The sequence below is a fragment of the Mirounga angustirostris genome, unplaced genomic scaffold, assembly GCF_029215605.1.
Source record: "Mirounga angustirostris isolate CCGP_5_RB_7025 unplaced genomic scaffold, mMirAng1.0.hap1 SCAF_1, whole genome shotgun sequence".
NCBI classification, from domain to species: Eukaryota; Metazoa; Chordata; class Mammalia; order Carnivora; family Phocidae; genus Mirounga; species Mirounga angustirostris.
Genome location: NW_026991709.1, coordinates 79,112,561 through 79,122,576, shown reverse-complemented (window position 1 = coordinate 79,122,576; position 10,016 = coordinate 79,112,561).

Sequence of the window (10,016 nt, the reverse complement as noted above, 5' to 3'; positions counted from 1 at the left end):
GCTGATGCTTTTCTCTTGTGGATATATGTATAAGCTTGATGATGCAGAGGTTTCTGCCTTCTAACACAACACATATATCTCCTTACCCCTCAACGGTGTACCCCACTCTCCACTCCCGACCACCAGAGCTATAGTGAGGACGAAGAAACGCTGGGCTGGCTAGTGGTAGAAAAGGACTACATGCTGAAGGAGCTGCAGGACTGGTTAACACAAACTGACTGACAAGTAGGAGAGCACATATGGTACTGTGCTGGATGGAAAAGGGAGAAAAACCTGTGATGTGGGATATAATATCCTGGCAAAGCGTTCAGGTGATAGTATTTGGTTGTCCCTTGGAAACTTGGAGAAAGCAGTGACCCACACTAAGTAGAAATGCCCTGCAGTGGCAAGCACTGGGGGAAGAAATCAGACACTTGACTGGGATATACTACATAAGGCCAAAAAGCTACTAGCCTCCTCTGTTCTTAGGATACGGTGTTCTTGTCCGAAGTGACAAGGGATGTGCTAATGAGGGGGGCTCCAGTATTGTTAAGAAGCAGTGGAGGGCTGCCCTCCATAGGCCAAGGCCACTGGTAGGAGATGTTAGGATGGAGCAGGGTTTTTTGATGGGGACAACAGAATTCCAAAACAGAAGCCAGACGGCAATACTTAACTCTCAAAAGTAAGCCAGGTATAATTGTTATCATGAGTGGCAATGTCAGAGGCAGTCAGAGAGGTCTGACTTACAGAGAGCTAGGGAGGTGATTAATACAGCATAGCATCCTGAGAGACATGATAGATGAACAGCAAATGAGAGTATTGCTCAATCTACAGAACCAAAATAAATCCAAGATGGATGATCAGGAGGCTGACCTGCCACGACAATACAGCCATGACAATAAAAAGTCTTGATCACTCTCTGTTTCCAGACCTGAACTGGTTTTCCAACCCAAATCCCATTGACTGACAGAGAAGCTCACAAAAAAGAACCCTGCAAACACCATGGCAAAAAAAAAAAAAAAAAAGAGGTAATGTTTTCCTTAGTCCTTCTCCAAAGACTTTTACTCATATAACTATACACTGAAGGAAGAGGAATACAAAACCTTTCAAGGATACATGGTCTGAGTTGGATACATGGTCTGAGTTGAGATATCTAGGGGCCCAAAGCATCTTCGTAACTCCCCTCTTGGGAGTGGGGTGGATAAAGGATAGGATAAATGGAGTTCTGACTCAGGTCTGGCTCATGGTAGGTTCACCTACTCCACACGCTCATCTGCTGGTAATTTCCCTCGTTCCCAAAGGAATAATGGAATGGGCATGCTTAGGTATTGGCAGAACCCACATTGGTTCCTTGGCCTGTGGGATAAGGGCTATCATAGTGGAGAATGCCAAGTTGAATCCACCTGAAACCATTCTACCCTTCGCAGCCAAGACAGTAAATCAAAAACAATACCATATGAAGGGATATGGCAGATATTAGTGCTACCCTGAAACAGCTGAAGTAGGCAGGAATGCTGGTCCTCATCATAGGCCCATTCCATTAACACAGTATGTCCCCTACAAACACTAAGTGTATCCTGGAGGATAACAGTGGGTTACCATAAACTCAACCAAGTAGTAGCCTCCCAACTTCAGCTATGAGCCAGATAATGGTATCTTTGCTAGATCACATTAAAATGGCTTTGGACACAGAGTATACGGCCATCAATCTCATAAATGTATTCTTTTCAATCCTCATTAGGAAGGATGATCAGTGTAGTTCACATTCACATGGGACAGGACAAGTATACATTCACAATGTTGCCTTTGAGCTATGTTAAATCTGCCCTTTCCTAGAATATAGTCTTAAGGACCTGGACCATCTGGACATTCTGCAAAAAAACACATTCATGTATTATATTAATGATCAGGTGAGCAAGAAGTGGCAAATATACTGGAGGACTGGGTAAGACCATGCAAGCCAGAGGACAGAAAAGAGGCTAAATGGTGATTCAGGGGACCATCACATCAGGGAAGTTCTTAGGGATCCAGTGGTTTGGTGTAAGCTGGGACGTATTCTCCCGTTCCCACCAAATTAGGACAAATTATTATCTCACACAACTAAGAAGAAAGCACAATGCCTGGCAGTCCTTTTGGTTTCTGGAGGCAGCATATTCCATATTTAGAAGTACTGCTCTCACTTACTACTTAGTGACAAGGAAAACTGCCAGCAGATCCAGGCTGACGTGCAAGCATCACTGCTGTTTGGGCAGTGCAATCAGTGGGCAGTACAACCAGGTAGACTCTCTGGTATTAGAGTTATCTGTGGTGAGAAAAGATGCCATGTGGAAAAGAGTAGAAGCACAACATAAAGCCCTGGGGTCTTGATGCAGATCTATGCCATCTGCAGCAGAGAATCATTTGGAAAAGAGATCCCCATGTGCTACTGAGCCCTGGTGAATAGATTAAGCATCGAACTAGGGGACATTAAGTGACCAGATGTCCAGCATTACCCACCAGGAGCTGGGTTCTGTCAAATTCACCAAGGTTGGGAGGAACCAGCAGCATTCCATCACAAAATGGAAGTGGTAACCCTGGGAACAGCAATGCACAGGGACCTGCATGAGCAAGTGGCCCAAGCTCCCATGTCGCCTACCATTCTGTACCAGTGCCTCTCTCAGCTGACATTTCTGGCTTTGTATTAGTTTTCTACTGCTGCATAACAATATTACTACAAATTTAGCAGCTTAAAACAACACATATTTATTATTTCACAGTTTTTGTGGGTCAGCACTTGGGGCATAACTTAGATGGGTCCTTTTCCTTGGGTTTTCACAAAGCTGTAATCAAGGCATTGATACTATCTGAGCATTGTAATCAAGGCTGCGATATTATCTGGGCATCAACTGGGCAGAGATTCACTTCCAGCCTCATGTGATAATTATCAGAAGCCACTTCCTTGCAGGCTGTCACACTGAGGGGTTTAGCTTCTTGTTGGCTGTTAGCCAGAGACCCCCTTCAGCTCCTTGTCACATGTCCCTTTCCACGTGGTAGCTTGTAACATGGCCACTTGCTTCTTCACAGCAAACAGGCACAGGGAGTGTCCTTGCAAGATGGGTGTTATAATCTTATATAGTGTATCAAGTACACCTTCTCATGTGCACCCCATCATCTTTGCCATACTCCACTGATAGAAGCAAGTCACAGGACATGCCTACACTGAAGGGAAGGGGATTACCCAAGACAGTGAACACCTGGAGGTAGGGATCATGGGGCCATCCTGGAGTCAGCCCTCCACAGATGACATGGAGGGCTCCTATAACTAACTGACAGGAGGAAAAAGGCTGTTTGGTTCAGGGACAGGTCAGTTGGTATGTAGGTGCGAGACAAAAATGAACAGTTACTGTAGTGTAGCCTCAATTAGGGGACCCTCAGGGATTGCAGTGAAGAGTATCCTCCTAAGGATAGAATCAGGCAGTACATCAAGTCATCTCCTTTGTGAAAAAAGAGTAATGGCCCAAGGCAAGGATGCACAGAGGCTTGTGGGCAATGGTGAATAGCTTGGCCAGCTGGTCAGGGACATGAAAAGAAAACATTGGAAGATTGGGGATGAAGGTATGTGGGAAAGAGGCATGTGACTAGTGGACCAAGATAGTGGGCATGGAGTGTGAACATCTTTGTAACCTATGTTAATGCCCAGCAGAAAGCATCTCCCATAGAACAGGCATTAATCAACTAATCAAACAGCATGACTCTTCCAGTTATCCTCAGCAAGTCTCGGCCCTTGGCCACCCTCGTGTTGGCACAATAAGGTCATGAACGGAGTAGCTATGGAGGCTATGTGCGAGTCCAGCAGCGTGGGCCGTTCCAGCTCCCGCACTGCCGGAGGTTCAACCTGCCACAGGCAGAAACCAGTGGTGGGCACTCCTCTGCCTTCCAGGCTCCATCTCTCAAGGACAGCCCCCAGTCTTTCTCCACAAAGAAAGAAAACATCACTTGTTGCCACCAGAAACAAATTTTTACTCTTTGCATTGTCCTAAAAATCCTTACTTCTTAATGTTTCTCAAAGGGTGACTCAGAGCTATAGCTTCAGAATCACTTGAGGGCCTTGTTACAGATTTCCACCTGACCTGTGGAGTCAGAATCTCTAGGTTTGGTGCCTGGAAATCTGCATTTGTAGAATATGGAGGTTTCGGTCCCTGGCCTTTGGCTACACTTTAATATTCTAACTAAATTTCTGCCAGGAAATAATCCAGTTGCTATGAGATGGGGAAAGAAAATATAAATTAGGAGTGTCCAGAGTGAAATATATAAAGAACTGATAAAACTCACACCCCCAAAACAAAAGATCCAATAAAAAGCGGGCAGAAGACATGAACAGACGTTTCTCTAAAGAAGACATACAGATGGCCAACAGACACATGAAAAGATGCTTAACATCACTCATTAGGGAAATGCAAATCAAAACTACAAAATATCACCTTACCCCTGTCAGAATGACTAAAATCAAAAACACAAGAAACAAGTGTTGGCAAGGATGTGGAGAGAAAGGAACCCTTGTGCGTTGTTGGTGGGAATGCAAACTGGAAAACGGGATGGATGTTCCTCAAAAAATCAAAAATAGAACTACCCTACAATCCAGTAATTGTACTACTGGGTATTTATCCAATAAATTCAAAAACACTAATTCAAAGGGTACACGCATCCCTATGTTTATTGCAACATTATTTATGATAGCCAAACCTGGAAGCAGCCCAAGTATCCATCATAGGTGAATGGATAAAGAAGACATGGTATATGTATATACAATGGAATATTATTCAGCTGTAAAAATGAATGAAATCTTGCCATTTGCAACAACATGGATAGAGCTAGAGAGTATAATGCCAAGGGAAGTAAGTCAGAAGAAGACAAATACCATATGATTTCACTCATATGTGGAATTTAAGAAACAAAACAAACAAGAAAAGAAAAAAAAAAGAGACAAACCAAGAAACAGACTCTTAACTATAGAGTGCAAACCTATGGTTACCAGAGGGGAGGTGGGTGGGGGGATGGGTGAAATAGATGATGGGATTAAAGACTACACTTATGATGAAAACAATAAAATAAAATAATGAAAAAATAAAAATAAACTTAAAAAAAAAAAGTGAAAAATCACTTTACCATACCAGTAAGACAAACCTGTTATTCAGTTACCAATCCAGAAATACGTTTATAGGGTCTCTGTGTGCCTAGCACTATGCTCTAAGTTGTGATGGGAATTAAAAGCATAAAGTTTAGGGACACCTGGGTCAGTTAGTTAAGCATCTGACTCTTGATTTTGGCTCAAGTCATGATCTCAGAGTTGTGAGATTGAGCCCCGTATTGGGCCCCGCACTGGGCATGGAACCTGCCTAAGGTTCTCTCTCTCCCTCTCCCTTACCTGTCCTCCTCCCTCTCTCTCTTAAAAAAAAAAAAAAAGAGGCAAAACATAAAGTTTAGATAAGAAGGAAAAAGTCTACACACATAAAATCTCAGAACTGAAAGGCCCAGAGGCCTTGTCTAGCCCCTTCCTTTTACAGACTGGCAAACAGGGTCAATATCATACAACTTTTCAGCAGCAGAATCAGGTTTTCTGGGTCTGGCTCACCAAGGAGGGTCTGATGAGCTGTCACTGAGAGCAATGCCAACAGCGAGGGCTCTAGGAATTCGTAGGGGCCTCGATGCACCGTGTGAGTAGTAGCAGGGCCTTGGGCTGGTCCCTGAGAGGAGATGAGACTTCCAGGACAGAATGTAGACTCAGAAGCATCAGGCAACGGGAAAGGGAGGTTTCAGAATCAGGAAGATCAGGACCTTATGTCTGTCTAGCATTTTACGAAGTTCTGACACATACCAGATTACCATTCCAGTTCATTCCTATACCACCTTTAACCCTTGGGATTGCTGAGCATAACTCTCTACACTCTGGGCAAGGCATACAAGGATCTGATGACAAGAAGGACACTGGAAGCCTCTGAGGGATGTGGAGACAGGGCCTCTGGAGACAGCCAGGTGGAAGGGGCCTTGTGCCACAGGGAGTCACAGATGTAGATTGGGTTTGGGCAGGGAAGAGTAGAGTGTAGTCTGATGGGAGGAACACAGTAACATGATAAATCAAGGAGGGAGGCTGGTGCTGTGGTTTGGGACAACTTCATTTGCAGCCTGACTGCTTATGACTTGGGAGGTCTCAGGAGACTGGGGGAAAGCTCAGGCCCAGGGAGAAGGGCTCTGGTGGCAGGCAGCTTCATAGGGGCTGCATGGTGTGCAGGATACAAGGCAAAGACCCAATTTTGGCAAACATCAGAGCATGGGGCCAGGAAGTGAAGGCTGCAGGCCCCTTGTAGCAACTGTAACAACTCGTGCTAGTTGCCTGGATAATTAAGAGTAGACCAATTAACCTTTGAAAAATCACTGAACTGCTTCTAAATGAGCATTTTCAGTGGTGATCTGGAGCCTTGTTTGAGAGGTTCATGGGTGGAATGGAAGGCAATGAGAATGAGAAGGAGGGAGGTAGCCTCAAATATCAGGCTGAGGAGTTTGGCTTTTATGCTGGTGTGGGCAGTGGGGAGCCACTGGAGGTTGAGACCTGGTGTTATTCTCAGAGCCGAACAAATAAGGTTCTGGAGATGTGTGTTCCCCCACCAACTTACATAGTCTGGGCTCATTTCTATTGTCTTGGTGCACCCGTGGAAGAATGGGGAATGTTGGGCTCACTGATATTGCTAACGTCCATATTTAAAGAGCTAGCTGTCACAACTAGGATGGATCCACAATCAAGGCACACAGGGAACATAGCATGGTAGGTGGATAAGTGGGAGAGGATGCCAGGGCCAGATAAGCCAGGACTACAGAAACATTTTCTGAATATATGAGAAAAGAAAAAGATCAAAACATACATTTATATACACTTAAATAGATACAGTGTTTTATGTGTGTGGTGGCTTTATTCCTTTAATAGTAGCTTACTTAAATGTGTGTGTTAAAATAAATTAAAATTGGCTTCATTTTGAGTGATTTTTCTCTTTCAGCCCGAAATAAGCTTTTTCATGAAGCATGCAAAAATTGCATGTACAGGTAAATATTATTTTTTCTTTAAAAGAAATATCAAATATTTTGAGACTTCATGTTGATTATTGATTTTCTTAGTTTTTTTTATTTTTATAAAAAAGATACCAATTCTCTCTTGATGTTTATTAGTAACTCTGATTCCTTTGTCTTAGATTGGTTCAAGAAGGAAAAACACACTTCAGAGCTATACTAGTCTGAGTGTACAAGTTTAAACTCCAGTTCACAGAGTAAAACTTTGCAAAAGGTCCTGAGTCAGCCTAACAACCTAGACTAATCCTGAGACTCTCCTTTTTTTGACATCTAGGTTGCTAGTGGGGCAGATGAGGCAGGAATTAGCCCTGTGGTTTAATACCCACCAGACAACAGCATCACGTGGGTGGCCACAGCACCGTGGTTTCAGCACAAGTGCCAGAGGTCCTAGGGTTCCAGGTTCAAACTCAGCTCTGTCCCTCTGGACGAAGTTACCTACCCTCAACGTGACTTAAGTTCCTAATCTTGTTTTTTACAAAATGGAGGTGACCCCCTTATATAAGGTCTCTCTGTGAAGACTGAGATGGAGCTCAGAGACTTTCATTCATGTTAGCACAATGGTACTGCCCACTGTTCCTCCAAAGGGACGCGAGAAAGCTCGTGGCTCAGGCCCTCAGGCAAGATATAAGAAACTTCTTTAAGGCAGCTCCAGCTCCTCAGTCAAAATAACTCTGTTTATATGCTAGAGATTGTCCTAAAGTTTTCACAAAGTTTACCTTTCTTTGTCTTGAGATGAGAATGAAATCTGGAAGGAACCAAAACAAAAATAGAGTTTGACCATTTAAAATTTGTGCAGGAAGAGATGCCAAGGAATTAGGAGGATCCAAGGTGGTCCCAATCTGCCATCTAGTGGACAAGAAGGGAAAGGAGAAATTTAGAGCAAAATAATTGATCTTAAGATTTTGTCAATGTCTGGAGTTTACCAAAAAAGTATAAACTTTAGTTTATACCTTAGTATAAACTCTGTACTGAATTGGCTTATTAATAGATTCATTTAACTTTTGTAAAGTGAAATAACCCAGGATTCTAAACATTAAGCACTAACACTAAATTCCCTATAACGTTTATCTTTACAAATTGTGAGTTTTGAAGATTGTTGGAAGGAAGAGAGAATGCTCTTGAGTTCATATCATCATGACTTTTTCTGGTCCACCTTTCCCATTTATATTATCCATTTCTCTACAGTACTCTTTGCATTTATTTTGGGACATAGGCTAGAAGTAGCTAGAGCCTGTTAGTGTTATGTCTTCCCCAAAACACTGACTGTAATCACTGGGGAAGTAAAATGATTCCATTAATTTTTCAAAAATGTATACCAACTTAAAGTGCTGCTATAGCCAAGATGAACATTTGTTAAGGTCTACGTGCTTGAATTATTTTTTTGCTGATTTATGCATGCACATATTTCCTGTTTTTATTTCTAAGGTCATTTCCTTATGTGTCTATGAGGATTTCCATTTTGTCTAGGATGAAGACACTGGCAGCCAAATTTCCCCAAAAAGTTAGTGACAGAAGCATACCTGAAGTGGCCAGTGCTGTTCGGAGACTATTTTTTTACTCTTATTACTACTAACAATAATATTAGCAGGTGCTATTTATTGAGCTTCTGTGATGTGCCAGCACGTATATGTTCTTGATGTACATACTACTAATCCTCTCACTAACTCTCTAAAATAAATATTGTTATCTTTACTTTAGAAGAAAAACTAATGCTTGTGACCCACTGGGCAAATCCTGACTGTGCCAAATAATCATTGACTGTTTGACCCCTTTGAGGACTAAGGCCTATTCTCTAAGGATGTGCCCGATTTAAGAACTCCTCTGCTGGGAGCTGTGGGGCTTCCTGGGTGAAAAAGATTTTGTCCTTGCCACCACATAGCCTGGGGTCTTATGGAAAAGATAGCCCTAAGGGCACAGAGTGGGATGGTAGTGTATGTTAGAGCAGATGCCCTGGAAGGGACATCATGGCAGGCACCTGTGTGACCTCCCACAAAACACCTTTCTGCACTCTCTCCTTGTCTTCTTTTTCAGTTCTACCTTTCCTATATCCCTACCATTTTCCTTCTGCTTCTCTCTTTTCTTTCTCCCTTTGCCCTGTCCTAGAATGGTGCTTTTTTAACTGTGGGTTTTAATCCATCAGTACGTCAAAAAGTCAGTTCAGTGGGTGTAGACCAGCGTTAAAAAAATGAAATTACACAATCGAACTATTGAAGGGCATCACTCATACTGAGGGTAATGTCTTTTTACATTTAAATTTAGTTTAATTTTTAAAATTTTAATTCCAGTGTAGTTAACATGGGATGCTTTACTAGTCTCAGGTGTACACTACAGTAATTCAACAGTTCCAGACATTATTCAGTGCTCGTCAAGACAAGCTCACTCCTATCTCTGAGGGTAATGTTTTGTGTAAAACTTGTTTTAATATGTGTATCTATGTTTGCATAGACACTGGGTCAAGATGTAAACTTTCTATCTTACTTTAAGACATTAGGAAAACACTGCCCTAAAGTGGGGCCCCCCTCCCTTACCTGTGGAATTGCCAGCAAGAAGGCCACAGGCACTGACAATCCCCAGTGCCACCCGGGTCCTGAAGCGCTGGGAAGATCATCTCTTCCCAGGCTCAGGCAGATCCTCCCTGAAGGCAGGGAAAGGCCCGGATGACCTTGAAATAATGCAGTCAACCTGTGGCCAACCTGTGTGGCAGCCCTGTGCCGGGCTGAGGGTCCCCTCCCCCTCTGGCTGGGCCCACAGGAGAGGGGCAAGCCGCCACCCGTGCCTGGTCATCATTTTATCCCAGGTGCCACTTCCCTGCGGAGCGGCCGCAACTGGCTGTCAGGTCTCTCAGTTCCTGCACTGCCCCCCAGCACTGCCCGCCAGCCCTGCCGCCCCCGGGCCCGGAGGGCTCCTTGGCTGCCAGAGGCCTCAGGGCCAGGCCCCAC